Source organism: Balaenoptera physalus (genome assembly GCF_965194825.1).
Source record: "Balaenoptera physalus genome assembly, chromosome: 17".
NCBI lineage: Eukaryota > Metazoa > Chordata > Mammalia > Artiodactyla > Balaenopteridae > Balaenoptera > Balaenoptera physalus.
The window spans coordinates 50,973,833-50,999,005 of NC_138895.1; the positions used below are offsets into that span (position 1 = coordinate 50,973,833).

At 37.9% G+C, this 25,173-nt stretch overlaps 1 protein-coding gene across 10 annotated transcripts in view; it reads right to left on the reverse strand.

The window, feature by feature from the left end:
- Positions 1-25,173, reverse strand: part of NCALD (neurocalcin delta) — a 429,327-nt gene that overhangs the window by 73,991 nt on the left and 330,163 nt on the right. Inside the window, exon 1 of one of the 10 annotated variants that reach the window (XM_082434369.1) lies at positions 4,976-5,165. The exons of 8 other annotated variants lie outside the window; for them this stretch is intronic. The gene's annotated coding sequence lies outside the window, so the exon portion shown is untranslated. Of the gene's footprint in view, positions 1-4,233; positions 4,893-4,975; positions 5,166-25,173 lie in introns of those variants that run through there. One more of the 10 variants, XM_082434371.1, reaches the window with a different exon arrangement.

The window sequence follows — 25,173 nt, forward strand, 5'->3', positions numbered from 1 at the left end:
GTTTTGATTTCTTTCCCTTATAGAGAAGATTCTCTTTTTGACTACGCTGGCCAGCACAGCTGTGAGGGAGAAACCTTGGCTGCTGTTACACTTAGGTCTCTGGGCAGGTCCCCTATATAGTTAGACTGTAAGTTCCATGATGGCAGAGACCTTGTCTGTCCTGTTCACCACAGCATCCCTAGTGTCTAGTCTAATGTCTGGCACACAGTAGGTGCTCAAAACTTATTAAATGCATGAAAGACTGAATGTTTGAATAAAAGCTCAAGCAAACAAAAGTCAGAAGTCTATAAAGTTAACCTGGGCTCTTTATGCCAGTGGCATATCCCTCAAAGACCACACGAGGGAGGAGCCCAAAATGCCTACTACGATACTGTGGATGCAGTAGCCCCTTGATAAAATGCTTGCTGATTGAGTGATGCTACCTAATGCTTCACCTGATCCATGGTAAAACGTGGGAAGGCACAGGATCAGATAACTATTGTGGGATGCTATTTTTAAATTTATCTCCAAGGATGTTGTAAATATGGCCGTCACAAAAGTGGTCGTGCTTTTAGTTGTATGAATCACACGAAAGTCTGTGGGAGTCAGCAGAGCGTCAGCCAAAGAGTACAACACTCTTCTCAACATTCACCTCTCATGGGTAGGGTTTAAATTCATAAAAGTCAAGCAATTCTAGAATCATCCATAAAAGAATTCATCTTGGCATGAAAGCAGTTTGCAGTCTTTGGTTTTCTGCACTCACTGGAATTCAGAGATCAGAAAATATGGACAATCCTCCTTTTAGGACAGGCAGCAACTGGACTATCTTTCAGACTAGAGATGTCTTTCTTGAAAATCAAATATAGAACTTGAGTGTGATGTAAGTATACTATGTTTTACATTAATGTAAACTAAAGTTTAAAGGGATGCTATGTCTCTAATTAAAGGCATTTACAGAAATATGTCCAAAAACTCCCTAAAGTTCACTGCAGAAATAAAAAGAACAGACTGTTTGTGGTTTGGAGTAGATGGCTCCGTTGGATTTAAATATTTATCATATAATTTTTGTACCGAAGTCTTAATGGGCACTAACTCTTATGGCATCACTTCTGGAAACAATAAAAAATACTGCATTTTGGAATGCTATTTCTAGTTGATTTCCATCACAGGGTACCATTAAAATAACAGTGGATTTCATGAAAAATAATGGCACATTCCTTTCCAACTAGAGTCCGAGATTTTTGACTTTTTCCAAGTTTCTTTATCAAGGTGCCACAGACACTCAAAGCCCCCGAAGAAGGTGTTCTTTTCTAGTCCAAAGAATAAGAAATGTTTGGGAAAATCCTCTTTTGTAATTCCCCTGAGAACACATGAAGGAAAAACTGCTAAGCTTCCATTTCAAATGTTAGGGATTTGGATTAAGTTTAAACACCAGCTTGTGCATAATGTCATAGCTCCAATTTTCTTATGCTGGGGTGATGGTGCTGATGTAATAGAAAGGATGCAAGGACTAAACGCAGAGCTGGAAAGGCAGCGATACACGACATCAGCCAAATAACTGCAAAGTCACTAAGTTAGCTGCAGAGGAAAATTAGGCAATATCTTCTGCTAGCTAAGAGTGACGTGGGAAATGAGACAATTCTTATATAAGTCACCCTAAACAATAATATTAATATTTCCTGTGTTGTTCTTGAATATCCAATAAGTCAAATAAGATTTTGCATTCAGATTACTTGGGAAGTGTCTCCACTCCCCATTTCACTTTGAATGAATGTCTCCTGTTCCAGGGACCTCTGACAGGTGAACCAGCAGGCTCTATCCAGAGTAACTGAAATTTACATTACAATTGATCAATTTACACATGTATGTGCTTTACATCAAACTGAAAAGTGACATAAATTCTTTAATGCTCATTTCAATTGTTGTGAGCACACAAAGTACCTTCTAGAATATTTCTTCAGCTACGATCTCATATGACATCCTGCATTCTTCATGAAAGTGCTACTTGCTTATTTTCTTTGACTGGATAAAGGTCCCTTTGTAAATAGTTATAGTCTTACTTCTATGGTCCATGGTTTTAACTTGCATAACTTGCGTTAACACTATAAGTTTTTCCTCTTAACCCCTGTCTAACTAGGTATGAGCTCAGTCCAAGTACACAAGCCTACTTATGGATTAAGGAGGAAAACAAAAGAAATTTACAATTTGGTAGTGATGTGGATACCACCCCTTTCACAGAGAAATTAGAGAATACTGTGAAATTCACACATTCAGAGAAAAAATCAGATGTGGTAGAGCTGAATGTGGAAATGGTGGTGTGGATTTTGTCCGGTGCAGTTCCAAGACCTTTTAGCATCACAAGCTTACATATCATTTAACTCAGGAGTGGAGGGAATTCATGGGATCCAGGAACTTGGATGGGAAAAATATTCTATCTTTAGTTTCACTAACCTCAAAGTAAAATTTAGATTAAAATGTAGAGCATAAACCACCGTACCTGTGGTTTTGTTGCCAAGAGAAATCACAGATATTCTCACATCACATTACAGTCACTGTAGCCATCTCGAAATACCTTTTATGTTCGTCACTACTTCGAAATTATGGTAGTTATTATAACTATGGTAGTAATTATAACTGCTGCTAATTTGTTTTATTTAATAGTGAATTATTGACAACACACACATCACAATTTTAAAAATTTGGTTAATGTATTTCAATAAAAGTAATTCCCTTTGTCATCCTGCATATTTTGTCATGCATTTAAAATCATCATTCTAAGAAGAACCTATAAGCTTCACCAGCCTGCCAAAGAGGTCCATGGCACCCAAAAGATTAAAATCCCTTGAAATTGTACATAAAGCATTTAATAATGCAACATCCAGGTTTCTAGAGTAAATCATTCCTTGCTAGTATCTTTTGAAGTTGAAGCAAACTTGACCTTGAAATCAACACAGTCTCATTGCTGTAAATAGATGATTCTGATGAGAGTCATTTTTTCCCCTTATTTTGCCATAAGAAAAGACCTGTAGATTCTAAAGTATTTCTGCCATCATAGCATAGGTTGTTTTCTTCTAATGATAAACTTTATCATTGTCATTTTGCCAATCAACACTATCACTTATTTCGTATTGCTGAAATCCAGTCTGTTTTATTAGGGCACTGAATACAATCATTTTATAACTTTAAAACATAGAGAGAGCATCAAGAAAATCTTCACTACCTGGAAAAACTATAACGAAAATCCCTTATTTTGAGTAAAAGAAGCAAACATCAAAGTACCCCATCAAAGACCGCTTTTAAATGACAGTGCTACTGGCTACGGGTCCTACTCATGCTCACTTGAAATACTGCAAATCAATTAACATATTTCTAGGAGTGTTAAGAATAGGGCCTCTGAGTTATTATAATTATGAGATAAATTAAACAATGAGATAACGCCTCAGTAGATGTGCCTCGAGTGTAAGCACATTAAGACTTTTTGGAAAATCCTCCATGGAGACTCTGGCCAAAAATAGACATATCAAATGCCAGCAAGTTAAATGAATATTCACTCACTGAAAGCTATTGAGAAATTATTTATACACTCACAATTATTCACTTATTACTGAAGCTAAATACTGTTCAAAATGTTCATCTCCAAGAGTAAAATAAAGGTGATCAGAATTCAGAAACTAATAAAGAATATAGAAAAGAATAATATATTCTTGCTATATTGATATATAACTCACATACTGTAAAATTGATATGTAACTCACATACTATAAAATGTGTATTCTTCATTTACATAGTTAAACCATTATTTTTCTATTCATCAAAATAGTAGGTATATTACTTGTGCTGCTCTAAAATTTGCCTTTTTTTCCAGTTAAATTTGTAAGATTTAGATACCTGCTTATAAATCTAGGCTCGATCAACTTCAGTACCAGAGGTTTTTGTTGAATTACAAGCTACAAAAACCATCCAACTTGTGTGCAATAATGGAAAATTCAAAATTACTAAACTTGGGAAAGAAATGAACTACAACAATGCAAACCCCCCTCCCATTTGCAGTATATATTGTTATAGGAATAGAGATTAAAAGCTTTATTAATCACAGTTATCAAATTACTCATTCAAGACCTAGAGCGATTTTTAGTGGCTATTTATATCTGTTTGAATTAAAGTAGATCTACCAATGATAATTTAGTTTTAAGGCTACTGTTTTCTTCTCTAGGTAATTATTTCAATTTTTAAATATAAAAATAGCTTACATGCCTCCTTAGTGAAGACCATCCAATGCTATTCTCTTCACAGCTGAATTTTCAGAGGAAGATACTGAAAATGTGCACTTTGCTCTAAGAACCAAAAAGCAACTGCATGAGCACATGTCAGAGGTTCCACCCCAACTTCCTTGGCATACTGCGGATTATTTTTCTCTAAACAGGAAGCTCTTGACAGTTTTCCCTGGTATTTTCAGAATACTTTATTTACTAGAAGAACCCCAACTTTTGTTTCAAAGTATAATGTTCTTTCCCGCCGTGCCTATTGTTGCTAATTACGAATGCTACAGACAAGACAGAAACCAAATACCAAACTACTCTCGGCTGATTCAGAATATGGTAGAAAATATATAAAAAAAAAAAACAAAGTTAGCAACATATTGCAAGGCTATGCTGGAGTCTTTAAACCCAAAGCAATACTGAAGGGAGGATTCCTGGAATTCAACGGGGAATATTTGGCTCAAGCTGCAAAACCTGTATCTCTAAATAATGTCATGTTAGCAAGTGTTGAACAAGAAAGGCGGTTATATTTTAACCTACTTCACAGAACATGAATCCAAATTTAACCAAATGCCAGAGATTCCACCCAAAATTAACAACTAGAAGCTGCTTCACATTTTTCTCCTGGTACAACAATAATTGTTCATGAAGACAAACTTGTAAGAGGTAAGAGAGAGGGGAAAACCACAATGATCTACAAACACATCTAACTATTGCATATAAAGCAAACTAATTACCTCACACAGAAGAAGTGCAGGATTTAACAGTCCATGCTCTGCAGCCCCTGGGACGCAGAAGCAGCAGCGGCAGCAGCGTTGAGAGCAGCAGCGGCGGCCAGCATCCACCAGATTCTCACAGGCCTTTGCCTATGTGGACTCAGCCACAGACTCTGCCTCCGGCTGACGTCAAAGTCCCTGTCACATGGCCAGATGAAAGCCAAGAGAGCATTGGTTGTCGTAGCAACCACAGAACAGCTCTGAAATTATTTCAATGGGTCATCTGTCACTGTGATGTGTATGTGTTTGTGAGTGCATGTGAGTGAGTGTGTGTGTGTGTGTGTGTGTGTGTGTGTGTGTGCATGCACATACCCCACAACCATCACGGACAGCTACCCAGCAACCTCAACGCTTGAAGTGGTGACTAAAGAGTGCCTACAACTTTCCTCTTCAAGGCTGTTCCTTACAGTTTCTGGCAAGAAAATGCATGCCCCTCTGAAGTTCCCGTTGGTCTCACTGTCACCAGCACGAAGTTTGTGTCTCTCTCTGTAGAACAGAAGGAAAGAACTAAGAAATTCTGGGGGTAGTATTCCAAGCTAATTAAATCTATTTGTAAGTAAATGGATAAAAACAGAAGCTCAAGGGGAGCTGGAAGAAAAGATATTTTTAAAATGATATAAGAATCCACATCAATGTACTGAGACCAGGCTAGTAATGGAAAGAAAGAGAAGAAACATGGGGCGTGGTGGCCCTGAGTCAGATGAGAGTCTAATGAGCCTCACATCAACTAGGATGGGGAATCAGGTGAGGTGAATTCAGGATCCCTGCATTGCAAAATGTCTATGCAAGGATGAACGACCAGAAGAGTTTCAAAACAGTGCTACTTTAAAATACTTTACATTTTAAACTTTTTTGGATTTTTACTTTGGGGGTCACCATACAGGTGCCAAATCCTCCCCTTCTAAATGCTCTTGTGCACATCCCTTTGGGACTCAGCATGGAGTAAATGGGTGTCCCCAAACACAAACTTCAGTGAAAGCCTAGGACAGCAGAATAAAAGGAAGGGCCGGCACATTTTCTAACTTCAGCTTCATTTCCTTTAGGACAACCCTACCTTACTTCTAACTCCACACCGTGCTTATTTCCTAGTTCATTCTCCCTCTTAATTAATAGGAAGTCCATTAAATAAGATGAAATAAAATGCAGAGGAAGGTACTCTGAAAAATACATCCATTGAAACATATACCATTCAAAGGGGAAAGAGGTTAAAAGGCAGGGAGAAGAGATTGCTCTCAAAATCCTAAGGACCTTCCCATGCTCAAGTTATCAGGATTTCTTCTGGCTGGCTTCTGCTGGCTTCTTTAAAAAGAAAAAAAGTAGCTCTGGGGTGCTACAAAATATAAATGGAAACTAAACCAGCTGAGCAGACTACATTTATGTCACTGCAAAAGAATGAAATTTCTGCAGTTAGAGTCAGGAATTACTTCCAGCACAGTAAGACTAATGTTCAAACTGACCATAGAATCCCCCTATTCCATCTTCCTCTCCCTTTACTTCTGTCCCAGCCCCACCTGGGAGAAAAGATACATTTTTATTTGAAAAGTTATTTTCCTGATGCTATCAGCTATAGCACTGCAAAAGTAAAATCAAAGTGCAATGCTATAATGAATGCTCCCCCCTTTAATTTCAGATTAATGATAGCTAGGAATTTACCTGTTAGCACAAGGACAATTGGCTCATTGAATCCAATGTCTATCTAAATGGGTCAGGATGTCACACCAGTGGTAGATTTCAGCAACAGTCACAATTCACAAATATGTAATTTGTTCAGGTTATAGTTCTGGTTCTCTGTCAGAAATGTACATCACAGCAATGAGGGGAATGGGAAGAGAGGAGAGAAAGCATTTCCTTCTAGACTTCCAGGGCCCCATGTTCTCTGAGCTGCCTGCTTTACCAGCTCTTTGACTCCAAATCCATGGCTGCCTGATCATCTCTTCCTCTTTATGCAGTGAAACTGCAGTACCACAGTTTGCCAATAGGTGATATCCTCTGAAACAAGAAGTTATCAGTTCTAAAAATTCCTAAAATTCTGGCCTTAAATTAGTTTAAAATTCAACAAATACTAACACCTTTTTATTTTGAATCTTCTATCATTTTTAAGACAAAATAGAGGGGGATCTTCAAGACGGCGGAGGAGTAAGACATGGAGATCACCTTCCTCCCCACAAGTACAACAAAAATACACCTACATGTGGAACAAATCCTACAGAACACCTCCTGAACACTGGCAGAAGACCTCAGACTTCCCAAAAGATGCCTGAAGGCGACCTACACACAGAGCAGGGCCAAAACCAAAGCTGAAGCCCAGGAGCTGTGCAAACAAAGAAGAGAAAGGGAAATTTCTGCGTGCAGCCTCAGGAGCAGCAGATTAAATCCCCACAATCAACTTGATGTACCCTGCATCTGTGGAATACCTGAATAGAATATGAATCATCGCAAAATTGAGGTGGTGGACTTGGGGTTTGCTGTCTGCGACTAATTTGTTTCTAATTTTTGTTTATCTTAGTTTACTTTTTTTTTTTTTTTTTTTAAAACGTGATGATCCATTTATTTATTTATTTATTTATTTATTTATTTATTTATTTTTGGCTGTGTTGGGTCTTCGTTTCCGTGCGAGGGCTTTCTCCAGTTGCGGCGAGCGGGGGCCACTCTTCATCGCGGTGCGCGGGCCTCTCACTATCGCGACCTCTCTTGTTGCGGAGCACAGGCTCCAGACGCGCAGGCTCAGTAGTTGTGGCTCACGGGCCCAGTTGCTCCGCGGCATGTGGGATCTTCCCAGACCAGGGCTCGAACCCGTGTCCCCTGCATTGGCAGGCGGATTCTCAACCACTGCGCCACCAGGGAAGCCCTCTTAGTTTACTTTTTAGCGCTTGTTATCATTGGTGATTTGTTTATTGGTTTGGTCGCTCTCTTCTTTTTTTAATTATTTTTTTTTATTTTAATAAATTTAAAAAATGTTTTAAATTATTTTATTATTATTATAATTTTTCTTTCTTTTTTTCTCCCCTTTGTTCTGAGCCATGTGGCTGAAAGGGTCTTGATGCCCTGGCCTGGTGTCACACCTGAGCCTCTGAGGTGGGGGAGCTGAGTTCAGGACATTGGTCCACCAGAGACCTCCCGGCCCCACGTACTACCAATCGGTGAGAGTCCTCCCAGAGATCGCCGTCTCAACGCTAAGTCCCAGATCCACCCAGTGGCCAGCAAGCTCCAGTGCTGGATGCCCCATGCCAAACAACTAGCAAGACAGGAACACAACCCCACCTGTTAGCAGAGAGGCTGCCTCAAATCATACTAAGTTCACAGACACCCCAAAACACACCACCGGATGTGGCCCTGCCCACCAGAAAGACAAGGTCCAGCCACACCCACCAGAACACAGGCACCAGTCCCCTCCACCAGGAAACCAACACAAGCCACTGAACCAACCTCACCCACTGGGGGCAGACACCAAAAACAATGGGTACTACGAACCTGCAGCCTGCGAAAAGAAGACCCCAAACACAGTAAGTTAAACAAAATAAGACAGAGAAATATGCAGCAGATGAAGGAGCAAGATAAAAACCCACCAGACCAAACAAATGCAGAGGAAATAGGCAGTCTACCTGAAAAAGAATTCAGAGTAATAATAGTAAACACAACCCAAAATCTTGGAAATAGAATGGAGAAAATACAAGAAATGTTTAATAAGGACCTAGAAGAACTAAAGAGCAAACAATGATGAACAACACAATAACTGAAATTAAAAATTCTCTACAAGGAATCAATAGCAGAATAACTGAGGCAGAAGAACGGATAAGTGACCTGGAATATAAAATAGTGGAAATAACTACACCAGAGCAGAATAAAGAAAAAAGAATGAAAAGAATTGAGGACAGTCTCAGAGACCTTTGGGATAACATTAAATGCACCAACATTCGAACAATAGGGTCCCAGAAAAAGAAGAGAAAAAGAAAGGGTCTGAGACATTTCAAGAGATTATAGTTGAAAACTTCCCTAACATGCTAAAGGAAATAGTCAATCAAGTCCAGGAAGTGCAGAGAGTCCCATACAGGATAAATCCAAGGAGAAACACACCAAGACACATATTAATCAAACTATCAAAAATTAAATACAAAGAAAAAATATTAAAAGCAGCAAGGGAAAAGCAACAAATAACATACAAGGAAATCTCCATAAGGTTAACAGCTGATCTTTCAGCAGAACCTCTGCAAGCCAGAAGGGAGTGGCAGGACATATTTAAAGTAATGAAAGGGAAAAACCTACAACCAAGATTACTCTACCCAGCAAAGATCTCATTCAGATCTGACAGATAAATTAAAACCTTTACAGACAAGCAAAAGCTAAGAGAACTCAGCACCACCAAACCAGCTTTACAACAAATGCTAAAGGAACTTCTCTAGGAAGGAAACACAAGAGAAGGAAAAGACCTACAATAACAAACCCAAAACAATTAAGAAAATGGTAATAGGAACATACATATCAATAATTACCTTAAATGTAAATGGATTAAATGCTCCAACCAAAAGGCATAGATGGGTTGAATGGATACAAAAACAAGACCCGTATATATGTTATCTACAAGAGACCCACTTCAGACCTAGGGACACATACAGACTGAAAGTGAGGGGATGGAAAAAGATATTCCATGCAAATGGACATCAAAGGAAAGCTGCAGTAGCAATTCTCATATCAGACAAAATTGACTTTAAAATAAAGACTATTACAATAGACAAAGAAGGACACTACATAATGATCAAGGGATCAATCCAAGAAGAAGATATAACAATTATAAATATATATGCACCCAACATAGGAGCACCTCAATACATAAGGCAAATGCTAACAGCCATAAAGGGGGAAATCGACAGTAACACAGTAACATAATAAGAGTAGGGGACTTTAACACTCCACTTTCACTAATGGACAGATGCTCCAAAATGAAAATAAATAAGGAAACACAAGCCTTAAATTACACATTAGACAAGATGGACTTAATTGATATTTATAGCACATTTCATCCAAAAGCAACAGAATACACTTTCTTCTCAAGTGCTCATGGAACATTCTCCAGGATAGATCATATCGTGGGTCACAAATCAAGCCTTGGTAAATTTAAGAAAATTGAAAGCATATCAAGCATGTTTTATCTTTTCCGACCACAATGCTATGAGACAAGACATCAATTACAGGAAAAAAACTGTAAAAAATACAAACACATGGAGGCTAAACAATTTGCTACTAAATAAACAAGAGATCACAGAGGAAATCGAAGAGGAAATCAAAAAATACCTAGAAACAAATGACAATGAAAACACAATGACTCAAAACCTATGGGATGCAGCAAGAGCAGTTCTAAGAGGGAAGCTGATAGCAATACAGTCCTACCTCAAGAAACAAGAAAAATCTCAAATAAACAATCTAACCTTACACTTAAAGCAAGTAGAGATAGAAGAAGAAGAATGACAAAAAAAAAAACCAAAGTTAGCAGAAGGAAAGAAATCATAAAGATCAGATCAGAAATCAATGAAAACGAAATGAAGGAAACAATAGCAAAGATCAATAAAACTAAAAGCTGGTTCTTTGAGAAGATAAACAAAATTGATAAACCATTAGCCAGACTCATCAGGAAAAACAGGGAGAAGACCCAAAACAACAGAATTAGAAATGAAAAAGGAGAAGTAACAACTGACACTGCAGAAATACAAAGGATCATGAGAGATTACTACAAGCAACTATATGCCAATACAATGGACAACCTGGAAGAAATGGACAAATTCTTAGAAAAGCACAACCTTCCAAGACTGAACCAGGAAGAAACAGAAAATATAAACAGGCCAATCACAAGCAATGAAATTGAAACTGTGATTAAAAATTTTCCAACAAACAAAAGCCCAGGACCAGACGGCTTCACAGGCCAATTCTACCAAATATTTAGAGAGGAGCTAGCACCTATCCTTCTCAAACGTTTCCAAAATATAGCAGAGGGAGGAACACTCCCAAACTCATTCTACAAGGCCACCATCACCCTGATACCAAAACCAGACAAAGATGTCACAAAAAAAGAAAACTACAGACCAATATCACTGATGAACATAGATGCAAAAAGCCTCAACAAAATACTAGCAAACAGAAGCCAACAGCACATTAAAAGGATCACACACCATGATCAAGTGGGGTTTATCCCAGGAATGCAAGGATTCCTCAATGTAAGCAAATCAATCAGTGTGATACAGCATATTAACAAATTGAAGAATAAAAACCATATGATCATCTCAACAGATGCAGAAAAGGCTTTTGACAAAATTCAACACCCATTTATGACAAACACTCTCCAGAAAGTAGGCACAGAGGGAATTTACCTTAACATAATAAAGGCCATATATGACAAACCCACAGCCAACATCATTCTCAATGGTGAAAAACTGAAACCATTTCCTCTAAGATCAGGAACAAGACAAAGTTGCCCACTCTCACCACTATTATTCAACATAGTTTTGGAAGTTTTAGCCACGGCAATTAGAGAAGAAAAAGAAATAAAAGGAATACAAATTGGAAAAGAAGAAATAAAACTGTCACAGTTTGCAGATGACATGATACTATACATAGAGAATCCTAAAGATGCTACCAGAAAACTACTAGAGCTAATCAATGAATCTGGTAAAGTAGCAGCATACAAAATTAATGCACAGAAATCTCTTGCATTCATATACACTACTGACGAAAAATCTGAAAGAAATTAAGGAAACACTCCCATTTACCATTGCAATAAAAAGTATAAAATACCTAGGAAGAAACCTACCTAGGGAGACGAAAGACCTGTCTGCAGAAAACTATAAGACACTGATGAGAGAAATTAAAGACGATACAAACAGATGGAGAGATATACCATGTTCTTGGATTGGAAGAATCAACATTGTGAAAATGACTATACTACCCAAAGCAGTCTACAGATTCAATGCGATCCGTATCAAACTACCAATGGCATTTTTCACAGAACTAGAACAAAAAATTTCACAATTTGTATGGAAACACAAAAGACTCCGAATAGCCAATGCAATCATGAGAGAGAAAAATGGAGCTGGAGGAATCAGGCTCCCTGAATTCAGACTATACTACAAAGCTACATTAATCAAGACAGTATGGTACTGGTACAAAAACAGAAATATAGATCAATGGAACAGGATAGAAAGCCCAAAGATAAACCCACACACATACGGTCACCTTATCTTTGATAAAGGAGGCAAGAATGTACAGTGGAGAAAAGACAGCCTCTCCAATAAGTGGTGCTGGGAAAACTGGACAGCTACATGTAGAAGAATGAAATTAGAACACTTCCTAACATTGTACACAAAAATAAACTCAAAATGGATTAAAAACCTAAATATATGGCCAGAGACTATAAAACTCTTAGAGGAAAACATAGGCAGAACACTCTATGACATAAATCACAGCAAGATTCTTTTTGACCCACCTCCTGGAGGAATGGAAATAAAAACAAAAATAAACAAATGAGACCTAATCAAACTTACAAGCTTTTTGCACAGCAAAGGAAACTATAAACAAGACGAAAAGACAACCCTCAGAATGGGAGAAAATATTTGCAAACGAAGCAAGTGACAAAGGATTAATTTCTAAAATTTACAAGCAGCTCATGCAGCTCAGTATGAAAATAACAAACAACCCAATCCAAAAATGGGCAGAAGACCTAAATAGACATTTCTGCAAAGAAGATATACAGATTGCCAACAAATACATGAAAGTGTGCTCAACATCACTAATCATTTGAGAAATGCAAATCAAAATTACAATGAGGTATCACCTCATACCAGTCAGAATGGCCATCATCAAAAAATCTACAAACAATAAATGCTGGAGAGGGTGTGGAGAAAAGGGAACCCTCTTGCACTGTTGGTGGGAATGTAAATTAATACAGCCACTATGTAGGACAGTATGGAGGTTCCTTAAAAAATTCAAAATAGAACTACCATACCACCCAGCAATCCCACTACTGGGCACATACCCTGAGAAAACCATAATTCAAAAAGAGACATGTACCACAATGTTCATTGCAGCACTCTTTACAATAGCCAGGACATGGAAGTGTCTATCGACAGATGAATGGATAAAGAAGATGTGGTGCATATATACAATGGAATATTACTCAGCCATAAAAAGAAAAAAAAACTGAGGTATTTGTAGTGAGCTGGATGGACCCAGAGTCCGTCATACAGAATGAAGTAAGTCAGAAAGAGAAAAACAAATACCATATGCTAACACATACATATGGAATCTAAAAAAAAAAAAAAAGTTTCTGGTGAACCTAGGGGCAGGACAGGAATAAAGACACAGACATAGAGAATGGACTTGAGGACACAGGGAGGGGAAAAGGTAAGCTGGGACGAAGTGAGAGAGTGGCATGGACATATATACACTACCAAACGTAAAATAGATAGCTAGTGGGAAGCAGCCGCATAGCACAGGGAGGTCAGCTCAGTGCTTTGTGACCACCTAGAGGGGTGGGATAGGGAGGGTGGGAGGGAGACACAAGAGGGAGGGGATATGGGGATATATGTATACATATAGCTGATTCACTTTGTTATACAGCAGAAACTAACACAACATTGTAAAGCAATTATACTCCAATAAAGATTTTTTTTTTAAAAAGACTAGTATACTTAATGTATACTGACTTGGACACTCATATTATAAGTTAAAATTATCAGTGGACGGACCTTCAAAATGAAAAGTGGATACATGTAATCCTTTTTTGTATAGCATGTTTCCAACCTGCCATCACTCATTTCCCTTTGAAAACTGTCTAGAATTAGAGATTCCTCTTACAGCTAAGGAAGTCACTGGTCTCTTGCAGGGTTGAAATTGTGACAATGATCTCTTTGGAGCTCAGGTTTCTACACATTTGGCTAATTAATCCAAATGTAGGTAAAAATATCATAGGAAATACATATGAGGGCCTTCTCCAATCACAGCCCACCACATTGAAGAGAATATGAGTCATTTTCTTTTTAAAATAATAACTCATTTTTTTAGGTGAAAATGATTCACTTAATTTAAAAATACCCATTCAAAAATACTTCTGCACCATAGTTTTCACTTGCTGTATGAATGTCAGGGCTGCTTATTATTAGTTTGACCACTTTGCCGGAAATAACAGTTAAATGCCACTAAACAAGCATTCTGACTTGGGTTCACATACCTGAATTAACAGGTGTTTTAGGCAATGAGTAGACAACTATAATCAGCCTTTTATTTAATGTTTCTAGGCAGAAATGTGCTGTATCCCTGTCTCAGCATTAGTGGGAAGGCCACAGACCTATTTTTTGGAAGCACTGGGTTCAAATCTCATCTGGGCAAGTTACTCAAGTGCTCTGAGCCTCAGTGCCTACATCCTAAGGTAGTTGTGAGGATTATAAACTTTAAGGTTTTTAAAAATTCTAATACCCTGTGACAGGGTCAGTGGCTCAATGTATATGTCATTTCTTACTTATCTGTCTGACTCTGATAAGTCTAAGACCTTCAGGGAAAGGATGAATCTTATTCATCTCTACAACTCTATGGTTAATAGCACAAGGACCAGAACACGAATGCTCAATAAATGTTGAGTGACTCCTCAAAATGCTGAGAAAGAAATGTTTCCTTTTTCTTCCTGCTAACAGAGAAGAGAGAGCCTCCCCTCAACCTCCCAAAAAGGCAAAGGAAGGAAAAACAAAACCAAAAATGTTGAGTTAATCACAAAATTTTCGAGCGATGAATGGGCTCAAGTAAATTTGCCAAATAAATCAAACTTATCTCTATTAAATCATATTTATTATGACTGCACATAAGTTATATGCTGATGTATTTTATGTTTATAGCTGTTGATGTTGGATAATCTTTTACATTAACTGATTAATTGAGCACTTACTATATCTGGAGCATTGTTCTAAGTGCTATAGGTATATTAAATTATTCACTATAATAACTATGAGGTAGGCATTATTCTTTTCCACATTACACAACTAAAGAAACTTAAGCATAGAGCGATTAAGTAACTTGCCTACCTAGCACACGGCAGAGCCAGGATCCACACTCAGGAAACCTGGCTCCATAAATATTGGAAATAATTTACATTTGATATATTTTTAGAAAGCATTGAATTATTTCTTATGGTTATTTTATAATTGAGGGTTGTTTTTATCTTTAATTTCTTATGAGGGGGAGAAGGCCAACTTATCTTTTCTGCATTTGGGAACTCTGGTGATCTTAATCTAGCTTTGGCCTAAGGCATAATATGGCAAGAAAAATCTAATTCAGAAGATTTGAATCAAGGAAAATGGCAAAGTAAAATACTGAAAATATCCTGAATAAAATCACCCAAATTATTATAGTCTTAACTGAAGCAAACATCTGGACTACACAGGCTTGGGTAACTTCTGTTTCCCAGTATGATGGAGTTTTTTGTGTTCAAACTAATACTCTCACTGAGATAATAATAGCTGGATTTTTAAAAAGTGGTTGGAAGGCATCAAAGAGTAGCAAAGGCAGCAAAACCTTTAAGTGCCAAGATCCCAGATAAAAGGAAAATATATTGATGTAAGCCCAGCATTCTCCACATTATCTGCTACTTTTCTCCTCAAATTATTTGATAATTCCTAAGTGGTATGGGGTTTTTGGCATTCTCAAAACTGGAGAGACAAAAATTGGGGATTCAAATATTCAAAAGCATCCAGGACTTTAGGGATTGAGATCTTGGTTTAAAAAAAAGGAATCACAGAGAAGAGATCCTAACATTCTGAACTGTTTCCCCCTTAAAGCACCTGCCAATTCCTAGATGGCGTTAGACAAAGCATTAATGTGCACCAAAGAAGATAAAAACATAAAGGGTGAGTTTATGTTTGGGAGTTCAGGATCCTTCAAGGAGCTGGAGCTTGTGAACATCCTAAGTTTTCAGGCCTCATAACTGAAAGGCCCCAGAAGTAGTGGAAAACAGAAAATAGATGCATCCTCACAAAAACCTGGATCCATCCTAGAATCATTACAGGTTACCTAGTTGGATCAAGGTAATTCACCCCTATTCTTACTACTTTCCAGAGAAAATTAACCTTCTTTAAGGGAAGATAACATCATACAGAGCCTCTGCCATTTTTCATATACCACTTCCAATTCACTCCAAAATCATTAATCATGCTAGGAAATAGGTATAACTGACCAAAATCCAAGGGGAAAAAATAGACAGTAGAAATAGATCCATAGATGATTTATCTTCTATAGTTATCAGACAGGGACTTTAAAATGACCATAGTTGACCCTTGAACAATCTGGAAGTTGACTGTCCACACAGTTGATAATCTGTGTTTAGGTTTACAGTCGGCCCTCCATATCTGCAGTCCCATACCCACAGATTCAACCAACCATGAATTGTGTAGTACTGTATTATGTATTTAGTGGAAAAAAAACCCCCCACATAAGTGGACCCACACAGTTCAAACCTGTGTTACTTAAGGGTCCACAGTATAATTAATATGTTCAAGGAAATAGCAGGATGGAGAGTTCCACATGCAAAATAGTAAAATCTATAAAAAAGAGAACATATTAAATTTAATTGAAAAATACAATTAAGAGCACAACAGATGGGTTCAAGAACATAGAAGATATACCAAAAGAGAAAAATAGTGAAACGAACGATTAGCAGACAATATCTAGACTGAAGTATAAGAAGAAAAAAAGAATGGAAAATACTGAAAATAACGTAAGAGACATTTGGGACATATGAAAAGGCTAACATGTATATTGGGGAGAGGAGAGAAGAGGAGAGAGAGATAGGACAGAAGCAATATTTGAAGAGAATTGGCCGAGAAGTTTCCAAAACTTATAAAAGATATGAAACAACAGATTTAAGAAGCCCTATATACCCCAAACAGGATAATTACAAAGAAAACCACACATAGACACATTGTGACCAATCTGCTGAAAACTAAAGACAAAGACAAAATCTTAAAAGCAGTGAAACAAAAAAATTATATTAATTTATAAGGAGCAAAAAAAGAATTTTTAACAGTAAAAATCAACAGTAAAACAAGCAAGCCAATTAGAAAATTGGCAAAATACAGGAAAAGATATTTTCCCCAAGAATGTATAAAGATGACAAATAAGCACAAATGATTTTCCAGCATCATTAGCTACTAGGGAAATGCAAGTTAAAACCATAATGAGATACTACTACACACCTGTCAAAATGACTAAAATAAAAAATAGTGACAATACCAAATGCTGGCAGAGAAACTGAATCACTCGTATTGCTAGTGGGAAAGTAAAATGGTACAGCCACTATAGAAAACAGTTTGGCAGTTTTTAAAAAAATTAAACATGCAACTACTGTATGTACTCATGCAATTGTACTCCTGGGTATTCCAGGGAAATGAAGGCTTATGCTAACAGAAAAGCTTGTACACAAATGCTTTTAGCACCTCTCTTTGTGATGGCTGATAATTGGAAACAACTCAGGTGCTTACAATGAGTGAATGGGTGAACACATTTTAGTACCTCCATACTATGGAATACTACTCAGTAGTAAAGTGAAACAAACTATGATGCACACAAAAACCTGCATCAATGTCCAGAGAATTTTTCCGAGTGAAAAAACTAATCTCAAAAGGTCACTTATTGTACAATTCCATTTCTGTAACAGTATGACAAAATTATAGAAATGAAAAACAGATCAGTGGTTGCCAGAGATTAAGGAGGGAATTAGGGGAAGTGCCTATGGCTGTAAAAGGACAACAGGAGGGATGCTTATAGTGTGATGGAAACATTCTGCATCTTGACTGTATTAATGTCAATATCCTGGCTGTAACACTGTACTACAGCTTTGCAAGATGTTACCTTTCGGGGGAAGTGGGTAGAGGGTATATGGGTTCTCTCTGTATTGTGTCCCACAACTGCATGTGAATCTACACTTATCTCAAAATAAAAGTTTAATTAAAAATTTTTAAGTGAAGGAGACATAAGACATTTCAGTCAAAAACTGAGGGAATTTGTTCCAATAGAATTACATAAATTTCTGACGAGTTGTTTAAGCAGAAGAAAAATGATCCCACATGGAAACACAGAGATACAGAAAGGGCAAATATATAGATAAATTTAAATGAATACCAACTTTATAAACCCCCATGTCTTGTAGGGGTTAAAATGTGTGTAGATTCAAAATATAGGGCAACATTAGCACAAAAGGTAAGAGAGGATGAATAGAATTAGAGTTTTCTAAGATTCTTGTATTCTGGTCAAAGTACTAATTAATAATAGCCTCTAATAAGGTAAGGGTGCACAATGTAATCCTTGTAATATCCATTAAAAGAATAACAAAAGAATGTATAGCTAATAAACCAATACAGCAGGAAAATGATTTTAAAAATTACTTGATTCCGAAAAGAAGCAAAAAAAGGTGGGGTGGGGGGAGAGAAAATGATAGGATAAATAGGAAGAAATATTGGGTTGACCAAAAAAGTTCGTTTGGGTTTTTCTGTAACATATTACAGAAAAAACCCGAACGAACTTTTTGGCCAAGCCAATAGTAACATTGAAGAGTTAATTGCAAACATGTCAATAATTACAATGATTACTATAATATATAAACTGACCAAATATTCTAATTAAAAGACAAAAACATCAGACTGTACTAACAAGAAAATTCTAACTCTTTACTCCACATAAGAGATGAAAATTGATATACAAACTAACCAGCAAAAACTGTTGTAGCATTATTATCAAGCAATAGTACTTACTTGTAATATAAGCGAGAGATACTACTAGAGACATAGAAGAACACTTCATAATTCACTGCTCTAAATATGCATGCACCTAATAAAATAGCAACAAGATAAATAGAAAAATTCACTCATAGTATTGATTTAACATATTTTTTTCAATAACTTATAGAACAAGTAGCAAAATAAGGTAGAGGTAGAGAATATTTTAATGATGCAATTAACCAATCTGACTTAATTAACACATGAAGAATGATGATCTCAAGAATTATAAAATATACAACTTTTCTCTCAAATATATTTAACAATATTGACTATATGCTGGGCCACAGGAGTTTTTCAATACATTATAAATGATCAAAATCACAGAGTATACTCTTTGTACACAGTGGATCAAAGCTAGGACTCAATATTAAATAGACAAATAGAAAATCTCTAAATGGAAACCAGGCAATACATTTCTAAATAATCCATGAATTAAAAAGATTTACATTGCAATGTAGAAATATTTTGAACTGAACAACAAAAATATAATGTATCAAAATTTACATGCACCTAAAGCACTACTTAATGGAAATGCATATATCTGTTTAAAAAAAATACTGAGGTTCCACTTTTAGCATGGTACTTTGAGGACCTCTGTGGACCTGTTCCCTAGTGAAACAAGCATAACTTTTGAAAGTATTTTTAAATATCACAGAAAGTCTCTGAGAATTGTCCTTAGGGTATAGAGCCAATGAAGAAACATTTATTCAAGAAAACATACTAAAACTGGATAAGAACATTGAGAATCTGTGGCACTCTTGAGTCACTTCCATGCATGCTCCATCCTGGAAAGACGTAACCAATAAGATTGGGCTCCTTTTCCCCTCAGCTCTTGATAAAGGGACACAGTATCTCACTGGGGAAGGCAGGCCATCAGCATTTCTCCAGCTCTGGTGTTAAATTCCTGGTCGTTGCAGCCAAGAGGTTGGGGGCTCCCTTCCTCCACCTAGCCCCCACTCATAGGGCAGATGCTCTACTCCAGGCACAATAGGTCAAAAATCCTGAGGCCCTTGTTACCCTCAATCCAGCTCACTTGTAGGGCAGGGGTTCTATTCCAGAGGCAATCTGAGACTAGGCTACCAACACTGCTCCACGTCCAGAGTAGCTACTCAGAGGTTTTTCCCAGAGGGAGACACAGTCCATGAGAGCAGAGAGCTCTGTAGATCTTCCCAGAGGAACTGACTTTATTAAATAGAATGTGGGGAAGTTCAAGTTTAAGGTTGCTCTTGAAAATAATGGAGATTTTGGTGATAAACAACTGAGAGGAGACTGATAGAACAGCAAAAGCTAACCTGTAGACCAGCTAGTTTACCAGAGAGAACCAGGGAAAGAGACAGCTAAAAAGAGCCCTTCTGGGATGAGAACAAACAGATTGGCCTCAAAAACTGCCCCTAATGAATTTAATTGGATCACACTGTGGAGCAATTTATGCCCCAGAGCATTGTAAGAAATACTAGAGCAATCAGCCAAAAATTAGTGAAGCCCAACAGCTGGGTGTGATACCAAATGTGGCAGACAGTATAACAGAGATCAGGGGAAAAGACAAAGACAGCCATGCTAAAACTAATCATCGTAAGCTGACTGGGCACAGTCATTGAAACAGTGGTAAGAGTAGCACCCTTGTATTGTGCTTTATGGTTCACATAGCACTTCCATGATTCTATTTCATTTGACCCTGAATCAATAAAAACATTTAATTTTTTAAAAGGTTTAAAACTCCATGATCTAAGTTTCTACCTCAAGTAGTTAGGCAAAGAAGAACTGGGATACAGCTGCCCAGAATAAAGACATTTTCTAGCCTCCCTTCTAGCTCTGTAGCTTTGTGATTAAAACAGGCCAACTGGATGTAAATAGATATGTCATGTGTAGCTTCCAGAACCTTCCTTAAAAACAAATGAGCAAACAAACTTGTCTGAGCCCTTTTCGTTGTTTTATTCTGTTTACCATCCTACTGCTTGGGAGCATGGAGGTGATGGCCACCAGTGGACCATGAGGAAGCGGGCTATATATCCTAGAGGTGGATGGTGGAGCTATGAGCTGGAAGAAGCCTGATTCCCAAAGACTTCATGGAAAAAAGCTGTCAATCCAGTCCTACATTTCTTTCCTCTGGACTTTTAGGTGAGAAAGAGAGAGAGTGAGAGAGAGAGAGAGAGAGGAAGTTCTCTCATATTTAAGGCACAATTATTATATGTCAAACTTATTCCCAAGTGTTAGAGTTTCCACCATCAAAAAAGGGGGGGGGGGAGGGAACTTTGTGCAAGTGAAATGTCAGATGTTAAATAAGCTATGAAATTTCATGAAATTCCAGGAATCCATCTAGAAGAAAACAGAATGCAATGCATTCGAAAGCATTGCAACAGAAATCCTGGAAAACAGCTCTTCATTTCTCCAGGTAATTAAATTAGTAACCTTAATTAATATTTGGTAATAATCATGTGAAGATTCTTTAAAGTCTTTCTAGACACTGAGGAGTCACATGGGTTGAAGATAAAGAAAAAGGAGAAAAGAAACAACAAAATTACTCAGGGAATAAAAATGGTCTCTCCTTTCACCCTGCTTGCCTTTTCATAGATTGCATGAGGGAAATAAATTCTTTTCTTTTAAGGAGAGACAATTTTTCACATGAAACTAAGGATTTCATGGGAAAATGGTTGACAAATCACCTCTTCAATTTCTCATACAAAAAGGAAAGCTGCAAAATGTTAATTTTCCATCAGCAACATCCAGTACAATTAGAACAAACATTGATCTTTGTTTTTGCTTTTTTCTTTTTAAAGATTGGTTTAGAATCATAACTCTCTCTTTGCTGTCAGACACTCTTATACATTTATAAACCTGATTTTTACAAATCATCAAGGATTCTATTCCTTCCTACTTCCAAGAGATAAAGAAACAGACTGAAAAGCATGAAGAATCTAGATGCTTTCTGTGGTGCCTGTGTTGAAATGCAACTCCTATAAATAAGAATAGAGAATCAATCCTGAAATTTATCTGCAGCCCCAAGTCATGCAATTCGTTGAGTTTTTGTACAAAACATGGGTATCAAGGATTCTTGCTGCATTATGATGGAAAGGGTATGAACTTTGGAATCGGGTACACTCAGATTTAAATGTGGGCGCCCAAAACATGACTTTTTCATTTCTGTGACTTCAGACAACTTACTTAACCCCTCTGGGTCTTCATTTTATTATCTGTGAAATAGCAGTACTAATGGCCCTGCAGGGTGGTGATAAAGAGTGATGCTCAAGTTTAGTAGTGCATCTGATACAGTTAAAAGAAAGCTAAACTTCACAATTAGGAAGAATAATTAACAAATGTGCTAATTAGGGTCCAGGTTACCTAAGTTTACGCTTTCTAAAGAATAAACTTACTTGAAGTGTGATTTCTTATTTTCATGGAATTCCTTAGTAAGTAAATTATAATAGTTCCTAACATCAAGAGAACTATGAATTTATATTTATATTTTCATAGTCTATATTTCCACTTAATAGCATTTAATGACAGTTGAAGCCACAGCATAGAATCACATTTAACCTATTAAAGATGAGATGTTCAATTATTAAGTTTCCCATGGTGTAAAGTTGTCAGCATCCTCAGAGCTCATGAGGATGAGTGTCATGAGATCAGCAACCTCAGCAAAAAGGAGTGAGAGCCCACAGTGCCTGGATACACTTGTGCCAGGGCTGGAGGGACTCAAAACTTTCCAGAGCAACAAGACTTGACGTTGGCCTTTTCTCCAAGAAATTTTTTATAAGGAATTTCATGAGGAAATAATTCCCAGTAAACAGAGTTGAAACAGGAATGGGAGGAGAGAAGCAATTTGGTAGGGGCTCGGGGGGAGGGCGGGGGGACCCTCACCAAAGGAGGAGAATCATGAAGTCAAGATGAGAGGAAGATTTCCGACTCAGTAAGGCTGCTCACTTGGGAATGAGTATCAGTGGAAACCTTCTAAAAAAGGATGAGGGGCTTGGAGTCAGAGTCCTACAGCATGAGTCCCCAGGTAGTCTCTGAGCTCTGCAGGGCCTCTCCAGTTCCTATAGTTACACCTAGGCGCACCTCAACATCGAATCAATAACTTCTCTTTTTGCCTCACCAGCTTGAGTGGGCGTTCCATCATTTGAAGCAAGTGATCTCTAATATAAACACAATCATCTTTGTCCTTCACTGAATTAGTGTCACTGATTCCTCAAAATGGAAAAGACTTTCATTACCTCGATCATTGCATTCATTTGTTCATTCATTCACCTAATAATCTTCAGTGAGTGCTTTCTCTGTGTGTCAGAGGACACAGCAATGAATAAGAAAGACACAGACTTTGGCCTCATGGAGTTTATCGTTATTGAACAATTACAACATTTAGTAAATAATGAGTGATACAGAAAGAGAGCTACCCGGTGCCAGCCCAGGAGGACATAATGCAGTCTGGGATTTCACAGAAAAGCTTCCAGAAGATATGACCCTTGAGTGAAGAATAAAGAGGAGTGAGCCAGTTGAGGAGCTGGGAGATGTACTGAGCAGAGCAAACAGTGGGTTTAAAACCTCAGAGACGAGAGGCCACATGGCATGTTAGAGGAACTGAGAGGCCAGGATGGCAGAGCGCTGAGAAAAGTAAGTGGCACACGATGAGCAAGCCGGTTGTGGGCAGCTTACAGAGGGCTTTGTAAACCAACGTAAACAGGTAACTGAGCCACTCGCTCAAGGACACACAGCTAACAGGTGGCAGATTGGACCCTAGGTCATCTGAGCTCTAATTCAGAGACCAACTAAATTTTTTAAAGTAATGTTCTTTTAAAAGTTCCTTTCTGATTCTAAAGGTAACACATGCTGATTGTAGAGAGAATGTATCTTCTATTGGCACAAAGAGCACTATGCAAATGGTCCCCAGGTACCCAGTACACACCTTGCGTGATGTATAACATCAAATGATCACCCTCAGCAAATCCATTATCCTCAGACACTAGACATCTTTAGTGTCTTTAATTATAGGATTTGTCCAGACTGAGCCATACAAGAGTCACAGGATTAGGGTTCATGATGAAAATCTGTCCATTACACAAAGGACCCCACACTCTTCCCCATATGTCAGCTGCTTGCATGTTTCTACTACATGAAAATGTAGACTTGAAGATAATCGAGTGATTATACTCAGAAAGATATCTGGTAAATTATATTTGCACATTTCCTGGTCTCTTCATGGCCTGGTCTCCAGAACGTCTCTGTCCATTTCAAAGTCAGAAGATGGTGTTTTCATCACTCAACCACAGAAGCCCTTTAGGATGTCCCTGCCTCTCTCCGCACTGCCAGCAGCTCCAATTCCTTGGTCAAACCCAAACTGAGCACTTCTCATAAGGATTCATGTACCAGAATAGAAGCCCCTTGTCCTTCCTCCTGGGAAGGCGCTCTGCAAGGCTACGGAATCAACCTTTCCCTCCTAGTTGGAGTGGCAAGCAAACGAGCCCCGGGAAGCCTGGGCAGCAGATAAAGTGCTTGATTAAGATGCCCTCCTCTTCATAGTTAATTGGCAGATCGTTTTTAGAGTTCATGCCTTAGAATTTGTTCTTTCTGGATTGTCATTTTATTTTCCTGCCACCCACATTAAAAGAAAGTCTCTTTTGCCTGTCTTTGCAGTTCCCAAGCCTAATGATAATCACGGTTTCAGCCTCTTGCCTTGAGTTTCTGACAGCATAAATAATGCAGGTGCACAGAAATAAAATGTAGCTATGCTGGCTTTTGCTTCTCTAGGCAATCAACTACCAAAAAAAAAGGAAAGAGACTGAATTGATAGAAAGATGCATTTTACTGTCCAGCTGCCAAGGGGGCATTGCCGACAATGAGGATTTCAGAATAATAACCCTAAAGAGAGGAGAGGTTCAGAGCGTCCCATTCACTGCGGCCGCAGAGCCTGAAAGACGCATTGTTCCCGACAGGTCAGGTGGAAGACCCCTCCCATCAATGCAGCATTCTGAGGAAATGCTAAGCCAACCATTTTTTAAAAGACCCTCTGACACCAGAAATTTCAAACATGATTTGGTTCTCAGGGAGCGATACCATATCCTCACAGGTGTGGGATAATCATGCATCTAAGAAGAGCAGCTTCTCCAAAAACAGCTGCGGAAAGGATAAAGATACAATTGGTCCATTTAAAATCTGTGCAGTGGACTCCCCGGCTTAATGTCTGCATTCTGAGAGCTGCGGCGGGGCTGCGAAATGGGGCTTTCCAGCTGCCAGAAGGAGGAGGGGCCCTGATATGAGGACTTCACCCTGGGAGGCGTCTGAACTTAGAAATACATTTTTAAAAATGTCAACATAGAAAACATTATAAAGGGAAATGCTCAAAAATAAAATATTCACCCA